The sequence below is a fragment of the Salvelinus sp. IW2-2015 genome, unplaced genomic scaffold, assembly GCF_002910315.2.
Source record: "Salvelinus sp. IW2-2015 unplaced genomic scaffold, ASM291031v2 Un_scaffold5576, whole genome shotgun sequence".
NCBI lineage: Eukaryota > Metazoa > Chordata > Actinopteri > Salmoniformes > Salmonidae > Salvelinus > Salvelinus sp. IW2-2015.
The window spans coordinates 30,972-51,161 of NW_019946841.1; the positions used below are offsets into that span (position 1 = coordinate 30,972).

A 20,190-nucleotide genomic window follows, 5' to 3' on the forward strand; every position below is an offset into this window, starting at 1 on the left:
AGCTACTTGTAATTCCAATCAACCACAAGAAATAACGAGCTCAGTATGTAACTGTAAATCGTCTGGTCACTATATTGACCTTAAACCTGTCCGCCAGAATAATGGACTATAGGCTTATATAACTACTAAACTATATAGCTACCCAACCATTCCATAGATCTCTCACGGAAAACTTGTGCGCAGGTTGGTAGTAAACACTAACTGTAGTCTAAGTTCAGGCTATAAAGTGACTAAAACAGCGGACCTCCTGAAGCACAGGCCTAAGAGCTGGGGCGCCGCAGATCCGGGCCTTCTAGGTTACTCTGAGCATAGGGGAAGCTAATGACCGAATTTGCGTTTTTACCTGTAACCGATAACAATGACCTCCAAAAACAACACACAGGAAAAACAACCATCGATCTCTGTCAGAGACATGATTTTAAACGCCGACTAAATAGGGCGGACGACCTTGAGAATCCTTGACGTAACTAAGAATGTATTTTAAGCGTTTCTCTAGATCCAACCAGATGCTAGAAAAGACGAGGTGAGGTTCTAGTAAAACAGTATACTAGTCAGACAATAGCTAGCAAAGAGAAAGTCACGTCGTTCTATTGTGCATGAGCCGTTTTATCTCAGACAATGTAGAACAAGGCAGATGAGAGAAGCCGAAAGTACTGAGGTTTCGTACGAAAGATTTCATGCCGTGAGGTTCTAGGTGTTCAGACATGTACCACTGAAGAGCTTCCTGCACTCCTGGATCATGTGTAGCGCAGGCCCGCATGCTAGGCGGCCAAAGTTCTCGTAGGTTGCACCCCTTCTGGTCGTTACTCCAGCGGCTGCTTTCCTGTCATCCCCCTATCACAACACACCAGGAAGACATAGAACACACCAGCCGCAAAGTTTATGTCATGTCCACCTAGAACAGTTAGCCATGTCCACTAGTCAACAGAAGAAAGAGAAGCGATGAAGAGCAGAGCGCAAGAGAGAAGGAAGGACAAACTGTTCATAAGCGTTTGGCATGCAAGCCCCCTTATACAGACCTCTTTCCCCTCGTTCCTCTGATCCTCCTCCTCTCTCTCCCTCTCTTCCCCCCCCCTCTCCTTCCACCTACAACATAACATCCTGCCTCTATAGCTAGAGTGCTGTCAGCCATCTCCTCTCATGTTGGTGTGAGGCCCCTGCTGCAGACGTATATACTAAATACCATGGTCATTATAACTGAACCAATACGAAAAAAGGAGAGTGAGGTTTGGTCACACGACACACACACACACACACACACACCACACACCGCACACACACACAACACACACACACAACACACACACACACACACACACACACACACACACACACACACACACACACACAGCGACAACACTACACACCGACACACACCCTCTGCCATAGTTCACACACAACACTTCCACCCCTGTCCCACGTGGCGCACGGGAAGCTCTCCTTGCGGTCAACCCTCGGAGCCGTGTTAGAAGGTGGCTGAAAAAGACGACAGAAGGCCGCACAGCACACGACTCTACAAGCCACGTTCGCGCAGGTCACTGTTCTCTGCCCACAGCGGCGGCGGTGACGTCACTCAGACACAGGAGGGTCTGCAGCGCCTCGCGGCTCTCGTCCGGCAGCAGCAGCACGGCGCTCGCGTAGCCTGAAAGACGCAGCTCCTTGGGCATGTCTGAGGGAATCACATTCACTTCAACTCAACTTCAATTGGTTCTGTTCCTGTTCAATTCAGTTGCGATCGTTCAATTAAGTTAAATTAAATAAGTTAAATTCAATTCTGCTTACTTTGCTTGAATTTTACAAGATGGACAAATGGAATACTACTGAATGTGGCTCTGGCGTAATACAATGGATTAGCTTGCTATTATCAATTACATGATCTGGATTTCAGACAGCTGGTGCCAGCTAGTTAGTGTATTCTGCATGTCTTATTACAGTGCTGTATGATGACAATACTGTACCACTAAATGCTATTTTTGTCTTAATGAATTAAAAACAATAGAACTATGGATTGTGGATTCCCAGAGGCGCATGGACATTGTTTTACTGTAATACATTGTACACTGCCAGCAGACTCGTCAACGACATTGATTATATATTCAATAATTAACTTTAACTAGCTGTTTTGTATTTTCAAATACTTCCTCTCCCTCTCCTCTCCTCTCTCTCTCTCTTCTCTCTCTCTCTCCTCTCTCTCTCTCTTCTCTCTCTCTTCTCTCTCTCTCTCTCTCTCTCTCTCTCTGGTCTCTCTCTGTTCTTCTCTTGTGTCTCTCTCTCTCTCTCTCTCTCTTTACCTCCTCTCCCCCTCCCGGGCTGACAGACATGCACCTACAGACTTTTTGTTAGCGCTTTGGTGTGTTCGCCTTCCATCTCCACATTATCTTAGATGAGCGTGTGAACATTATTATGGGTGTTCATACCATGTCAATGTTATAGGTCTTTACGTTTGTATGTTTTGTGGTGTGTGCATTATATAGGTCTGTGTGTGTGTGTGCGTGTGTGTTGGTGTGTGTTGTGTGTTGTGTGTGTGTGTGTGTGTGCTGTGCGTGTGTTCTGTGTGTTGTGCTGTGTCTCTCTCCTCTCTCTGTCCTTACATTGGTAGATCTGCAGGAAGCTCTCAGACAGTTTGCTGGTGAGCAGCGGCCTCTGGCAGTCCCCCGAAATACTGCTTCAGCATGTCAGCCCACGTCGTAAGCCGCATTGGCCCTCGTAACTGATCTCCGCCTCCGTCGGCGCCGCATGTTTCGTTCATCTGACGGAGTGCCTGAATAACGTGATTTAACCCCGACTTCCTGAAGAGACCACCTGAAGGTAAAGAGAGAGAGAGACAGAGACAGAGAGGGAGAGAGGAAGAGAAAAGCGGGGAAAAAGAGAGAGACAGAGAACAGAGGGGGAGGGGAAGGAGAGAAAGGGGGGAAAGAGAGAGAGAGACAGACAGAAGACAGAGAGGGGGAGGGGAGAAGGAGAGAAAATGGGGAAAGAGAGCAGAGAGACAGAGACAGGACAGAGAGGCGGGAGGGATGAAGCCGAGAGAAAGGGTGGAAAGAGAGAGAGAGAGAGAGACAGAGAGGGGGAGGGGAGAAGGAGAGAAAGGGGGGAAAGAGAGAGAGAGAGACGGAGACAGAGAGGGGGAGGGGAGAAGGGGAGAAAGAGAGATTGTTGATGCCATTTTTTTATCACCTGGAACAAGATCTGATGGGTTATCAATTCAAACCCACATTCTCATCGGCCCTGGTCAGAAGTAGTGGACTAGAAAGGGAATAGGGTGCCATTTGGTTTGGGACACAGCCCATGACATCCATTAGAAGTCTTGAGGAGAGGGTTCTTTCTGTTGGACTTAATCAATGGGCTTTCTCAGTTAATGGTTTTATAAAATGGCTGCCATCTGGGAGGAAAAAGAGCTTTGGCTTGAAGAGACTAAATACTTTCCGTGAGCGTTCACCATTTCAAACAGAGGCCTGTTGTCCAGTTTAGGAGAGCATGCCATCCGTCATTCTCTCTTCCATTCCTCCATCCCTCCCTCTCTCTCTKTCTCTCTGTTGCCATAGCAATCCCTTGGCTCTCTCTCTCTCTCTTAAACAGACTGACAAAGGTGACTAAACAGCTGGAAACTTTTGACTCTCCCCAGGCCTCCCTGTGTGTGTGTGTGTGTGTCAGGTCCTTCTTGTCTCCCAAACACAGTATGTGAGACCTCAAAACTGACACAGAAAGAGCGTGTGTGTGTAACACACTGTGAATATTTAACTGGCCGTTTTTCCCAAATACCAACTCTGACAAAAAGACTGATTCTTCCAGGGAAATATACAACTATGCAACCAGGAGGCTAGGAGCTAAATGATGATGAGGAMGGGAGATGTGTATGTCTGTGTGTGTATGTTGTGTAATGGGGCTTGAGGAGACAGACAGACAGGCAGACAGGTAGACAGGTTAGACAGACAGACAGACAGGCAAACAGGTAGACAGGTTAGACAGACAGAGAGGTAGACAGACCGTCTGTACCTGGTCTAGACATTGGCTGCGTAGGTAGCGCATGGCCTGTTGAATGCTCTGGGGCAGGGGCTGACCCGTACGCTGGACGTTAAGCAGCAGAGGCACTCCAAACACATTTCGGTCTTTGTAGTCCCGCACCTTGATCCGCTTCATAAACTTCGGCACAGCCCTGCAACCCACACACAACACACACACATAGAGGGACAGGTTAAAATAGCTAAAAACAACTCACACACACAGAACATATACAGACACACACGCACACAGAACAGACACACGTACGCACGCACACACGAACGAGTGTACTCACACACACACGGCCACACACACACGGTTTTGCAACAGGAGTAAAGTAGGTTTTGGACTTTGACCTCTGTCCCTGTACTCTGTCCCTGTACTCTGTCACTGTACTAACAAAGCAGCGGTAACATTGTAAATGTCCACTACAGAAAGCAGCCAACACGATGACGACCACACACAGCAAACTACAACACTCAATCCAACCCAAAAGTAATACACCAGCTGTGTGTGCAGGGTTTCATTCCAGCCCAACAATAATACACCTGCTGTGTGTGCAGGGTTTCATTCCAGCCCAACAGTAATACACCTGCTGTGTGTGCAGGGTTTCATTCCAGCCCAACAGTAATACACCTGCTGCGTTGTGGAGGCAGGAACAAGAGCTCTCCAGGACTGGAGCTGGAGAAGCCTGTACTGTTTAATCAAACAGGATGTGWCAGTATGGGCTCCTTTAGACCTACACCTAAAAGGCCACAGGATYTTGTTCATGAGAATTGGTTCCCAACTGACAAAGCTAATAAATACAGGTTGAACACTAAACGAATGTAAAGAGCAGTAGTTTACTGGTACTGTGAATCACCAACGCTAACATTAGCATTAGCACATGTTACGCTGCCACCTAGCTACGGTGGGGTTTTCCATGAGAAAAGGAGAACTTGAAAATGCATTGTGTGTGTGTGTGTGTGTGCGCGTGCGTGTGTGTTTAACTGTATGTGTGTGTGTGTGTATGTGTGTGTGTGTGTGTGTGTGGGGGTTCTACAGAAGCCTAGCTTTCTCCAAGTTTATGAGAGGGAGGATAAACACTGGGGCTGAAAGACAATAGAAACCGGGAGGGAGGAGGAGAAGGGAGAGGGAGGAGAGGGTAACGGGGGGTGGGTTCGTAATGGTGTATACATCCGCATCCGCACTTTGTGTTTGTGCCTCAAGCCCCTAACACTGACCATGTCACTGTGTGTGTGTGTGTCTCTGAATGTCAGGTGTTCTACTGCTCTCCGGGATTGTATAATGGTTTTACAAGAGCACACATGTTTATGGGTGTGTATGTATCGTCTGCTTTTAAGTGTGTGTGTGTGTGTGTGCTACTCGCTTCTCAGAAGAATGACCACAGCTTGGTAAATGAGAAGGGAACATGCTACAATCCCAGAAGGGAATTCTGGGTATGCGCAGCCAAGCCTCCAGCTCAAAAATCAAATGATCTCAGTGATTAAAAGACCTGACATAAGCCTGCCATAAACCTGTCGTAAGCCTGTCGTAACTCTTACTCTGCCCCTGCCATCCTGGAGAAGGCGGGGAACTTCTCTGACTCATTGAAGCTGGGAGGGGTGAAGAAAAGCACAGCACTATACAGAGATTTGAGGTGAGGCTGGAGCTATTTGCTTAGTCCAGATCATGAAGCTAGGTTAGATAAGAAGATGGAGGGAGGGAGAGGTGGAGAGAGAGAGAGACCGAGAGACCGAGAGGGAGACAGAGAGAGAGCCAGAGAGAGACAGAGAGAGAGAGAGAGAGACAAAGAGAGAGACAGGGAAAGAGAGAGAGAGAGAGAGACAAAGAGAGATAGAGAGAGAAAGKGAGAAAAAGAGAGAGAGAGTAAATTAGATAGACAGAGAGAGAGAGAGTTGCGGTGAGGGAAGGAAGGGAGGGAAAGAGAAATAGAAAAGGGAGAGTGACAGAGAGAGAGAGAGAGAATTCCATGTAAGAGAATGATAGAAGAATACATCCCCTGGCCTGCAGTCTCAACAGTCCCCACAGACATCCCCTGGCCTGCAGTCTCAACAGTCCCCACAGACATCCCCTGGCCTGCAGTCTCAACAGTCCCCACAGACATCCCCTGGCCTGCAGTCTCAACAGTCCCCACAGACATCCCCAGATGGCGGAGACACCAAAGGGGATTCTGAGTGACATTGGACAATCTCGAACCAGTGGCCATAATCTATAATTGCATGATGGAGAATTATTGGGGGGGGTTCGGTCATTTCGGTAATTGTCGAGGACTGAGGCTACAGACTCGGCCTCCAGGTCTTCATTCTAACAGCCTGTGCGTGTGAACTCTGTGATTGCCCCCGTCGAAAGATGACAACGTATACCAGTGCACCAGCAATTAGCTAGCCTGGGAAAAGAATGTTGAAACCCCACCCCCCTTAGGTTCAGACCCAACAGGCTGCTATTTGTGGGAGAAGAGTGGGAGGAATTCCAACTAGAGGAAAAATAGAGACTATGATTGTTGTMGTTATCTATTTGTTTGTAGGCCTAGGCTACAACTAGCGCTATCGGAGCAGCATGCTAGGCTATAGGCTGTAGGCTAACAAGGGTTTTTATACATTATTTTTGGGGGCCTGCATTTTCAGCTGTTTTCGTGTGAGACCTCTTGTGAGAAAAACTTCCAATGTGTTTGCCACAAACTCCAAACCCAAAGTCCTATGAACTTTGACTATTCAAAATGGCCGCCGCCGCCGACTCACCAGCTGAAGCCGTGTTTGTTGGTGGGGGTGTGTTTCTCCAGGAGGGCTGTAAGCTGGAGCAGGCAGAGCTTCTGGAGCAGGTTCATCTGCAGTACCGACTGGCAGCCCATCTGCCGCTGGGCCCAGGAGTGACTGGGCCGGTGGGAGGCCTGGAAACTGGGCCAGCGCAGCTTCTGAGGCCTTGGGTAGAGAGAAATATATGTGTTAACCTAATATATTGCACGGCATACAGCAAAATACTGAGGGCTATCAGAAGCACAATCAAACTTCCAAATACAAAAAACACAAATGTTTGCAAAGAATTTCAATGAAATATATATCAAATATGTGTGTAAAATATATATGTGAAAATATATAGGTTAACATATATTAGGGGAAAATAAACAAAACCCACAAGTGTTCACACACAGAGACATATAGGAGAAGATACGTCTTCATCATTTTCAGAACTTGACCAGAGGTCATAAAGCCCTCTCCTCTGACAAGGTGACTAGCAGGACATCCATCCAAACAAGTCCTATGACCCCTGTGTTAAGAGATTCTCATTGGGATAACAGGGATTGATCTAGCCCAGAGGATCCCTACTCRGTTCCTCCAGTTCCCCCAACAGCACACAGTTTTATTGTAGCCCTGGACAAACACACCTGATTCAACTTGTCAACTAATCGTCAGGCCCTCAATGAGTTGAATCGGGTGAGTTTGTACGGTCCTACAACAAAACTGGGTGCTTATGGGGGAACTCGAGGACTGGAGTTGGGAAGCACTGATCTCGCCTGGCTGTCAGCGGGTATGGGAGCGTCGGAAACCTTCTGGAATTCTGCCTGTGGATTCCTGAGGGAATGGCTGCATCGTCGCGGAGACGGATRGGCATTCCCGAGGTCCGAGGTATTCACTGCACCTCATCGCCGTGACAGCCGGTTACGTAAGGGTCAGGGCTGGGAGAGTCGTCTCAACATGTCCACTCTGTCTGTGTGTTTCTCCCTCCGTCTAACTTTATGTCTTTCTCTTTCTGTACCTCTACCCATCTCTCCCTTTCTCTTTCTTTCTGTACATCCTTCTTTCTCCCTCTTTCTATATCTGTTTGTGCACCTCCATTCCACCACCCTCTCTCTCACCCTCTCTCTCACCCTTTCTCTCACCCCCTCTCTCACCCTCCTTCTCACCCTCTCTCTCACCCTCTCTCTCACCCTCCTTCTCACCCTCTCTCTCACCGTTTCTCTCTCTCACCGTTTCTCTCTCTCAACCCTTCATCCAAACACTTAAGAATGTTGAATTGAGCTCGCCAGTCCTTCATCTTAACACACAGGACATTTTCTCAAATGGGTACAATAACAATATTGGTGATATCTATAGATTGATTAACAGAGAGGTGATTAATTAATTAATTACTGACCTGTTAGATCTGGTGAGAGAGGCTCCCACTCCGGAGTCCCTCCTCTCCCTCATGGCTTCTTCCCCTTCTCCTTCTTCCCCCTCTCCTTCTTCCCTCTCTCCTTCTTCCCTCTCTCCTTCTTCCCTCTCTCCTTCTCCCAGAGGGTTGCCCGTGCTGTCCTGGTCGCTCCCGTTGTCCGTCTCCTCCAGCTGGTTCTGCAAAGGTGAGGACGGACATGGAGACGCTGAATCCAATGCCGAATCCGAATCTCCCTCTTCTTCTTCCTCTTCGTCATCCTCTTCTCCGGCTGCCACCCTGTCCGTCCAGGCGTTGACGAATCGCTGCAGGCCGTTGACACATTCCAGCACATCCTCCAACTTTGGCCCCTCCCCTTCTTCATTGTCTTCATCGTCTTCCTCGCCTTGATAGGCCACGTTGGGCACGTTGTCATAGAAACTCAGGCGGCTGTCTGCTGAGCCGGTGGAGCCGCGACGCGTTTGGCATCGACTACCGAGGTAGCGCCTGCCGGCGGCGGCAAGAGGCCTGTTTTCGTCATTTCCACTTTGCGGTGGTTGTTTGCCGTCGCCGAGCGCTTTGGGGAATGTGCCCGGTTTGTGGCCTTCGGGAAGGTAGAAGAAAATCACGCCTTCTTCCTCCCCTTCCTCCTCCCTCTCTCCGTTGAGGCGACCTCGCTTGCTTTGGTTTTGCTCAGCCACTGTCKGYTTACTAGGCMGTTGKTGAGGMGGTTTCTGTCTGGTTTTGGGTTGGGTGGAASCTGGGGGTTGTTGTTCTRCAGGCGGCTGTAGGAACACGCTTAACGGGTCAAAACCTTCCAGGTACATCCCACCTCTCTTACTGGCCCCCGCCACGGTGCTGTGGCTTCGGGTTCGTGTCACCGGGCTCGGGGTGCTAACGGCGCTCCCGCTGCTTGCTTCCGATTGGCTACTGCCTGTGCTTCCGGCGCTCCCCATGCTGCCACTGCTGGTCTGCGTGGAGTAGGATACGCTCCTGTTACGGTTCAGGGTCATGGTTTGGGTCGGGTTGAGGGTGAGGCTGGAGATGTCAACACAGTTGAGGCGCCGTAGCTTGTCGTCGTCTAGTCCTTCTTTGATGACCGGCCCGCTGATCTCCAGTTTGGAAGGCCTTCCCCCGCCTCCGTTCTTCTTCTTGCTATTGGAAGTGGCGCTCCTCAGTCTGATGCTCTCCATGCGCTTGAGYAAACTCTTGGCCCGTGAGCGCGTGCTCTTCCCTCCTCTAGTCTCGCTCCCTCCTCCRTCTATCCCTCCTGTTCCCACAATTCCACTGGGCTTGCCGTCGAAGGAGAAGRGACCTTGGGTCGTCTCCAATGGTGAGTGCGGATGCCCGTCAGACAGCGAGTCCTCGTTGGCGCCGCACGACCCGCCCGTGCCCGAGGAGGAGCACATGCTGGCCATCGAGTTGGCGCGGGTGGCYCCRGCCGCTGGGGTGGCATCGCTAGATGTGGCACCATCGACTATCCCTCCCTCTCCCACACTCCCGCTGCTGTGAAGCGAGGCCACCTCGGGCTGCTCGCTGAGATCCGTCAGCACGCTCTCGGAGCTCAGGCCCTCGCGGAGCTGCCCCTGACCGGCCGAGGGTCTCTGGACCTGGGGGAAGGGCAGCTGGTTTCCACCCGGGAGGAAGAAGACATCCAGCTCCTCCAGGCGAGACCAGCGCTTGCTGTCCCGCTGGAAGGTCCAAAGGCCACTGATGGCGCACGGCTCTTCCTCGTCTGAATCCTCACTCTGGAGTAGAGAGAGAGAAGACAGAGGGGGGTGGGGACAGGTTAGCCCTTTTTCTTCATGAATCTTGTTCTGGAGGCAGCTCTGCAGAGTGGTCACTAGCTGGCACAGCCACAAAGTAATACAATCTGATTTCAAACCTAAACTTAACCCTAACCTTAACCTTAACCACACTGCTAACCCTAATACATAACCCTAATCTTAAATTAAGCCAAAAAGAAAAGAGAAAAACATGAATTTTTACAATATATCCCATCTAGTGGAAATCTCTCAGTTCTGCCTCTAAGATTCATGACAATAAACGTCAACCCCCTTCTGACACATTATCACTATAAGAATAAAAAATGTTTTACAAAGAAATTTACAATTTAATTTAAAAAACATTATATTTTCAAGATTTTCTTTCTCTGTTTCAGTTCTATGAACAACGTTTCAACATGAAATCTCTTTCTAAAAGGTGAATGGCCATGAAGTCAAACGAGCCGCCCTGTATTCTGTCCAGATGACTTTGTGTGTCCCAAATGACCTTCCATTCCCCCAAAGTGCACTACCTGAGACCAGGGCCCATAGAACTCTGGTCAAAAGTAGTGCACTATATATGGAAAAGGGTGCTGTTTGGCACATAGCCTTTGTGTGAGAGCAGCAGGGATATTCACAGACAGCAGATCTGTAGACATTCCTCAACTCCCTCCCGACCGCTGGAACATTTCACAGAGATAAGATTCACACACAGCTGGTTAATGGTTGTTATTGTGTTGGAACTTATCCCTGACCGTGAAAACGACAACAGAGTCTCTCTATCTTTCTCTCTCTTACACACACACACACCACACACACACACACACACACACACACACCACTAACAACACACACACACACACACACACACACACACACACACACACACACACACACGTCCCGAGGGGAGTCCAGGAAATTCCACCCCAATCCGAGTTCACACGCCAGCCGACCAGGCTAGGGCAACCCCCCCACCCTCACCCCCACAGAGGTGTATCGTCCCCACAGGGCCAGTCTGTCCCCCTAATTCAGGAAAGTGAAACTGCCTGCCGAGGGGACCATGGAGCCGGGGGGCAGAGGAGGGGTCTCCAGACTTCACAGGCGCCTCCCTCACGGTGGCTGAGAGCCATGGGGACAAAAGTCCATCAAATAAAACCCCGGGTCCTCAMTTTATGACCCCGCTCTCCACTCACCACGACACACACGGACCTTTCTTACTTCTGCTTTGATCACGACGGACAGAAACTCTTTCTGRCTGATATACTGACTGYCGTCGTGACSACCATAGTGGGGGAGTTTGACTTTTGAGCTCAATGGCAACAATGTCAATACCTAGAACTATCTAGATGGCCAGTCTTATCTTCATCTGCATTCATTCACTCCTGTGGCCGCGGGTGTTTTGACACGTCATAAACGACGTCACATCTCTGARTTCAACAAKTACGGGGAAGAGACGTGAGGAAAACACATTTCAAAAGAGGGAGAGATAAACACTTACATTTTAGCAGACYCTCTTATCCAGAGCGACATACAGGAGCAATTAGGGTTAAGGGCCTTGCTCAAGGGCACATCGGCAGATTTTTCACCTAGTCAGCTCAGYGATTTGACCCAGCAACCTTTCAGTCTTAACCACTAGGCTACCTGCCGCCCTCTATAGACAGAGTAGGGACTGAAGTCAATGCGTTTCTATGCTGACTAGGGAGGTGAACAACTGTCAGTCTGAACAGAGAGCAAATACCTCCTTTGACCCTTCTCTGTTGACTCCTTGATGAAAGGTGACACAGTGAGGTTCATCCCATTGAATACCAACTCACAGACACACACACACACACACACACACACACACACACACACAACACACACACACACACACACACACACACACACACACACACACACACACACACACACACACACACACACACACACACACACACACACACACACGGATCAAGGAACTAGCTGGTTTAAGAGGTGATTACAGAATGGAGGCTAATGGAGGAAAGATCTTGACAAACAACAAAGCTTCTTAGTGTCCTGGTGGATTAGTTTGGGGTAGTTTGGTTAAGTTTTGGTTTGGTTTGGGGTAATTTGGGTTAGTTTGGTTTAGTTTGGGGTAATTTGAATTAGTTTGGTTTAGTTTGGGTTAGTTTGGTTTATTTTGAATTAGTTTAGATTAGTTTGGATTAGTTTGGGTTAGTTTGGGGTAGTTTGGGTTAGTTTGGTTGAGTTTGGTTGATGTTTAGGTTAGTTTAGGTTAGTTTGGCTTAGTTTGGGTAGTTTGGTTTAGTTTGAATTAGTTTTAGATTATTTTGGATTAGTTTGGGTTAGTTTGGGTTAGTTTGGGTTAGTTTGGTTGAGTTTGGTTGAGTTTAGGTTAGTTTAGGTTAGTTTGGCTTAGTTTGGGGTAGTTTGGTTTATTTGATTAGTTTAGATTATTTTGGATTAGTTTGGGTAGTTTGGGGTAGTTTGGGTTAGATTGGTTTAGTTTGGGTTAGTTTGGGCTAGTTTGGATTTGTTTGGGGTAGTTTGGTTAGTTTGGTTTAGTTTGGGTTAGTTTGGATTTGTTTGGGGTAGTTTGGTTGTTGGTTTGTTTGGTTTAGTTTGGGTTAGTTTGGGTTAGTTTGGATTCGTTTGGGGTAGTTTGGGTTAGTTTGGTTTAGTTTGGGTTAGTTTGGTTTAGTGTGGGTTAGTTTGGTTTAGTTTGGGGTAATTTGGGTTAGTTTGGTTTAGTTGGGGTAATTTGGTTTAGTTTGCGGTAGGTTCTGGGGATCATGGCCAATAGCTGGCTTGTTTTTAATTTAACCATTGAAACCAGAGGAGAGAAATGAGAAAGCAGCGACATACTATTCCCTTTTATGGACAATGATATGAGGAAGTGATGTTTGTGTGTGTATGTCTGTATGTGTGTGTGTTCAGGATCAGGCCTGAGGAAGAAGGGCCAGCCGCGTGAACAGCAAGCCCTTCATTTGGACTTCAAAGCTATTTTTTCCTTGCCTTGGGCTCTTCACAAAGGGCTTGATAAAAAGACAGGTGCCTTTCATTAGAAGAGAAGAGAGAGAGACTTTCACACCCCAGACTATAAGGAGGTCGGAGTTGGAGGACAGGTAGGAAAAACTAAACTGGAGTTGGAAAAGTTCTGAAGAATTAGGGGATTTTTGGGTGTGAAAGAGTGGAAAAGCAGGGTGGAAGAGCAGGGAGGAAGAGAAGGGTGGAGAGGAGGGTGGAGAGGAGGGTGGAAGAGGAGGAAGGAAGAGGAGGGTGGAAGAGTAGGGTGGAAGAGGAGGGTGGAAGGAGGGAGAAAGAGGAGGGCGAAAGAGGAGGGAGGAAGAGGAGGGAGGAAGAGGAGGGTGGAAGAGGAGTGTGGAAGAGGAGGGAGGAAGGGAGGGTGGAAGAGGAGTGTGGAAGAGGAGGGTGGAAGAGGAGGAGGAAGAGGAGGGCGGAAGAGGAGGGCGGAAGAGGAGGGAGGAAGAGGAGGGAGAAGAGGAGGGTGGAAGATGAGGGAGGAAGAGGAGGGTGGAGAGGAGTGTGGAAGAGGAGGGTGGAAGAAGAGGGTGGAAGAGGAGGAAGGAAGAGGAGGGAGGAAGAGGAACTTACTCTCTTTCTCTGTGGGGAGATCTCCAGTCTCATCAGGGCACACTTGTTGAGGGTGTTCAGTCTCCTGTAAATAGATACAGATACACAATCAGATACATAAACACACACACAACACTTGGAGGAGTCCTACAAAATCCCAACAAAAAGCCTCTGACAAGAAAACTCCTGAGAGAGAGAGGAGTGAGAGTGAGATAGAGAGAGAGATGGGAAAAGAGAGAGAAGAAGAGAGAGAGAGGAAGAGAGAGAGAAGAAGAGAGAGAGGAAGAGAGAGAAGAAGAGAGAGAGAGAGGAATAGAGAGAGAAGAGAGAGAAGGAGAAGAGAGAGAGAGAGAGAGGAGAGAGAAGAGAGAGAGAGAGAGAAGGAGAGAGAGAAGAGAGAGAAGAAGAGAGAGAGAGAGAAGGAAGAGAAGAGAGAAGAGAGAGAGGAAGAGAGAGAGAGAGAGAGGAAGAGAGAGAGAGGAGAGAGGGGGAAGAGAGAGAGAGAGGAAGAGAGGAGTGAGATAGAGAGAGATGGGAAAGGAGAGAGAAGAAGAGAGAGGAAGAAAGAGAAAGCGAGAGAGAGAGAGAGAAGAAGAGAGAGAGAGGAAGCGAGAAGAAGAAAGAGAAGAAAAGAGAGAAGAGAGAGAGAGAGCGAGAGAGAGAGAGGGGAGGCGAGCAGTTAATGAGGCGCTGAAGGATAAGCCGGATAAGAGGATAAGAGGGGAAGAAGAGAAGGAATGAAAAGAGAGAGAAATCAGCTAGATTGGCGACAACAAGACGACAAAGGGGAAGGAGGGAGGGGGAAGCTTATCCGCTGGACACTGGCGAGGGGGTGGGGGTAGTAGTAGTAGTGTGTGTGTGGTGTGTGTGTGTGTGTGTGGTGTGTGTGTTTGTGTTTGTGTGTGTGTGTGTGTGTTTGTGCTCTGGAGAGCTCTGAAAGCAGATCCTATGACAATGGAGGGAGGAAGGGGTTGAGAAAGGGAAGGATAAGAGGAAGGGATGGAGAGAGAGAGGGATTGAGGAAGGGGTTGAGAAAGGGAAGGATAAGAGGGAGGATGGAGAGAGAGAGGGATTGAGGAAGGTGGTTGAGACGGGCTTGAGAAAGGGAAGGATAGAGGGAGGGATGGAGAGAGAGAGGGATTGAGGAAGGGGTTGAGAAAGGGAAGGATAGAGGGAGGGATGGAGAGAGAGGGATTGAGGAAGGGGTTGAGATGCTTGAATGGAGAGATGACTTCTGAAGCTTTGCTTCAATACACTATTCCCTATTTAGTGCATTGCTTTTGACCAGGACCCAAACTCTGGTCAAAAGTAGTGCACTATACAGGGAATAAGGTGCCATTTGGGACGTAACCTAGATCAACAGGAAAAGTCCACTCACTCCTGATAAATCTGATAGATGCACGTTGAACAACTGTATTTAAATGCATTGAAGTTACTTCACCGGTCCCAGGAGTCAACTGTTCAGTAACAGAGGAGGCTGGTGAGTGGAGGGCTGCTCATAATAATGTCTGGAATGGAGTCAATAGAGTGGTATATAAGCCCCTCCTCCAATGACGGACATAAAGATGGCAGAATTCACAGACCAAGTCATTGTTTTAGCACCAAATCAGACCAACGTTTTCTGTTTTTCCAAACTGCAGGCGTATTGAAGGTAAAATTGGGCTCATGTATACTCTGCCAGTGACTATATTAAATAAAAACTATAATAAATAAATAAAAAAACGAAAAAGTATTATAATAAAAGAAACAACAAAATAAAAATGAACAAAAAAATTACGGAGAGCTATGTACAATGGGCAAACTTAGSAAAACAAAGAATTTGTGGTAAGTGAATGTGGGCCACCATCTTTATGCACCTCCGCTATTGAAAGTGACACCATCGGAGCTTTACCACTGACATGACATTATATGACATGATAGATAGCCCTTTAAAAGTTACCCACAACCCCTTGGGCCTAGAAGCCACCCAGGTGTGGCGAAAGGAGGGGATGCTCTAGATTTATTTTCTTTAAAAACGACAACAAGAACATCGCGTGACCGTGGAGACGGAGCGAGGGAGGGAATGTGGAGAGATAAGACAAGAGAGATGGAGAGAACAGGACAACGGTACAAAACGTCTCTAATTGGAGAGAAGTAAACATTCACAGCCCCCACAATGCACGTATCATACCTCATCACTTAGAGACAGAGAGAGAGAGAGAGAGAGAGGGGAGGTGAGAGAGGGAGGAGAGAGGGAGGTGAGAGAGAGAGGAGAGAGGGGAGGTGAGAGAGGGAGGAGAGAGAGAGGGAGGTGAGAGAGGGAGGACAGAGAGAGAGGACAGAGAGGGAGGATGTATGGGAAAGCTGAAGAGGTAGAAGCATAATGAAAGAGAAAGAGGGAGAGAGGGAAGTACAGAGAGAGGCAGAGTGAAAGTAAGACGAAAGCGATGGATACATAGCGAGAGAGAAAACAGGTGGGAGTCAGAAGAGAGATAGAGAGAAAGAGGCCGAGGGAGAAAAGAGAGGCTTATCGCGCTCCTCTTTCATCTCTAACCCAACCTGCAGAGCATGCCATCTTTGAAGATATACTTTCTTCGCTATCTTCACTATGCCTTCCCCTATTGCAGAGAAGATGAACAGATAGACAGATTTAGAGAAGAACAAATAAATAGACAATGGAACATAAAAGTGGGTGAAAGTTGAGAAAGAGAGGAGGTGAGGAGGACCTCCACACACCACACAACAACATTCCACACAACACACACAGCTACCACACACACACAACACGCACAGGACGCCACACCACACACCACACGCACCACAGATCACGCACACACACCAACACACACCACAGCACACCACACACACCACACACACACGCACAACACACACACCACACACACACATCCACACACAACTACACACACACACACACCACACACCACAACCACACACCAAACACACACACCACCACACACACCACACACACACACCACACACCCCACAGCCACCCACACACAACAACACAACACACACAACACCACACAACACACACACAACAACACACAAACACACCAACACACACACACAACACCCACACACCAACCCACACACACACACACACACACACACACAACACACACACACACGCACACACATCACACACAACACACACACACACCACACACACACCACACAGTCAACCACACAACACCACCAGACACACACACACACCACCACACACACACACCACACACACAACACAACACACACAACACACACACACACACACAACCACACACACACCACACACAACGCACCACATTCCTGAGGTGTCAGCGGCTGTGTTTTTTTGTCCTCTTACCTCAGTGAACCTTCAACATTGCAACACACAAGGTGAAACAATTACCAAAACCCTTAAAAGACAAAAAGGTATTCTCCATACGTAACGCTATAAAAACTGGCACTGCACAGCCCACATACCTTAATTTGTAATTCCAGAGAGGCCTTAAGACGTGATAAAACTACGCTTGTCACACAGTTCATTAGTCTTGCCATTGAACGTCTGGGTGTTCGTGTCTACCAAGACACTGGGGAACCGTTCGCTCATGTTCATCTTGCGGAGAGTGTGATATCTCGAAGGTTGACCACTGTGTGAACAGGCCGACAGCACACACACACACACGCACGCACGCAACGCACGCACCCACGCATACACACAACACACACAACAGAGAGAATGCCACACACACACACACGCACACACACACCATACCACAGAGAGAAGCAAAACATAACAGAGAGAAGCACACCACACACAGAGGCGCGACACACAGGAATTACAAAGAGCAGCGACAGCAAAACGAGACCCAAACGACACACAGCACACACACACACACACACACCACACACACAACGACACAACACAGCACACACCACACACACACACAGACACAGCACACCCGACACACACACACACAAGAGGCGGCACGACACAGGATTACAAAGAGAGCGGACACAAACACCAAAACACATCACAGTACCAAAACCGTCCATCCGACAGCTTTTGATGAGGTATGTTGACTCATACCAGGGTCACTCTGATGAGTAAGAATTGGTGGCTGACACACGAGCACAGTTCGCCAGTTATCCCCCGGTCACTCTTTCATTATGCTCTGGCGGAACGGACCCGCCCCACAAGATGCATAGTTCACATACAGCTTGTGAGGATAGCGTTTTTCTATCACCTTGGCCTTAGTGGACTGGCCGTCCCAACCAAAGCAGATTAGCGTCCCTAAGGCCTTAACCGCCCGTACGTTTCAATCGTGACAAAGTACTGACTTGAATCCTCACTACCTGTGGAAGTCGATCAGGGAGGAGAAAAAAAAAACTACAGGCCACCGCGCAGGGATATTTCTTACCGTGCCATAGATGTGGTCCAAGGCCACTTAACCAGGAGAGCCGTACTTGGAAGAGCCTAAGATAGGGTGCTTGGGACGGGGACTAGGCTAGCTAGGATTACCCGACTAGGGTCATCAGTTGCATTCTTGTCTCTGTCCAATACATTCCTTTATAATTGATCTCTCTCTTTTTTCTGTCACACGTTTTTACTCACATCTTCATCAGCAGACATCCAATGGGGGTTCAAGGATCCGTCCCAATGGCACCCTATAACATTTATAGTGCACTACTTCTAACCAGAAACGGTACGGGCCCTGGTTAAAAGTAGGGCACCATTTTTTAGAGTGAGTTTGAATCCCAGATTGCCTTTAGAGAGTGAGGTTTGAATCCCAGATTTGCCCCTTTAATAAAGTGAGTTTGAACCCCAGATTGCCCCTTTAATAAAGTGAGTTTGAACCCCAGATTGCCCCTTTAATAAAAGTGAGTTTGAATCCCAGATGCCACCTTTAGTAGAGTGATTTTGAACCCAGATTTCCCCTTTAAAGGTGAGTTTGAATCCCAGATTGCCCCTTTAGTAAGAGTGAGTTTGAATCCCAGATTTCCCCTTTAATAGAGTGAGTTTGAATCCCAGATTGCCCCTTTAGTAGAGTGAGTTTGAATCCCAGAATTGCCCCTTTAATAAGTGAGTTTGAATCCCAGATTGCCCCTTTAATAGAGTGAGTTTGAATCCCAGATTTCCCCTTTAATAGAGTGAGTTTGAATCCCAGATTGCCCCTTTAGTAGAGTGAGTTTGAATCCCAGATTGCCCCTTTAATAGAGTGAGTTTGAATCCCAGATTGCCCCTTTAGTAGAGTGAGTTTGAATCCCAGATTGCCCCTTTAATAGATGATTTGAATCCCAGATTGCCCCTGTAGAGTGAGTTGAATCCCAGATTCCCCTTTAATAGATGAGTTGAATCCACAGATTGCCCCTTTAGTAAGTGTATAGAGAAGAAGAGTGAGATAATTAGAGACTCCTTAATGCGGGAGTACCTATTGTCATTCTACTGTCGACCCCCGCCCACACTCACCCCCTGCTGCCCAGTCTGAATGGTACAGCTGTGTTTGTTGAGGACGCCACTTCCTCTTAGCTTTCATTGTGTGTGTTGTGGATGTGTGTGGGTTGTTGTGTGGGGAGGAAAGGAAGAGGGTGACATTTGTGAAGACAGTAACCCAATGTCTGACAGAGAGTTACATTTTTGTAAATGTTAGTTTGCAATGGATTGTGTTCTGTTTTGCTGGTGCATTAAAGACATACATTGTTTTTATTCTCTCTCTCTTCCTCCCTCTTGCTCTCTCGCTATCTCTCTCTCACTCTCCCTCTCTCTCTCTCTCTCTCTCTCTCTCTCTCTCTCTCTCTCTCTCTCTCCTCTCTCCGGTTTCAGATGGCTTGTTCCCCATTGAATTGTGTCTGTGACCAGGGACCATGATTTCCTGGACCGGGATGCCATCGAGGCTCTGTGCAGGTGAGACTTCTCCTCTCCTCCACTTCTCTTTCTTTTCATCTCTCACTTCTCCAGAAGTCAACAACTGAACCTGAGAGCATTCTTGTAGGTCTCCTCACCTCTCTCTTCCCTCCTCTCCTCTCTTCCCTCCTTACCTCTCTCTTCCTCCTCTCCTCTCTCTTCTCTCCTCACCTCTCTTCCTCCCTCCTCTCTCTCCTCCTCACCTCTCTTTCCCTCCTCTCTCTCTTTCTCTCCTCACCTCTCTTCCCTCCTCTCCTCTCTTCCCTCCTCTCTCTCTCTTCTCTCCTCACCTCTCTATGTCTCCTTCCTCTCTCTTCTCCCCTCACCTCTCTTCCTCCTCTCCTCTCTCTTCTCTCCTCACCTCTCTCTTCCCTCCTTCTCTTCTCTCCTCACCTCTCTTCCTCTCTCCTCTCTATGCCCTCGTCACCTCCTCCTTCCTCTCTCCCCTCTCTCTTCCCTCCTCTCCCCTCTCTCTTCCCTCCTCACCTCTCTCTATGTCCTCCTCACCTCTCTATGTCCCCCTCACCTCTCTATGTCCTCCTCAGCTCTCTTCCTCTCTTCTCTCTCTATGTCGTCCTCACCTCTCTATGTCCTCCCACCTCTCTATTCCTCCGTCCACCTCTCTTGTCCTCCTCACCTCTCTATGTCCTCCTCACCTCTCTATGTCGTCCTCACCTCTCTAGTCGTCCTACCTCTCTATGTCCTCCTCACTCCTCTATGTCCTCCTCACCTCTCTATGTCCTCCTCCCCTCTCTCTACTGTCCTTCCTCACCTCTCTATGTCCTCCTCACTCTCTCTATGTCCTCCTCACCTCTCATCTGTCCTCCTCACCTCTCT

The 20,190-nt window shown here is 48.4% G+C and overlaps 1 pseudogene; it reads right to left on the bottom strand.

The window, feature by feature from the left end:
* Positions 1 to 690: 690 nt before the first annotated feature.
* LOC112078360 (rho GTPase-activating protein 7-like) lies at positions 691 to 15,369 on the bottom strand (annotated as a pseudogene).
* Positions 15,370 to 20,190: the final 4,821 nt, after the last annotated feature.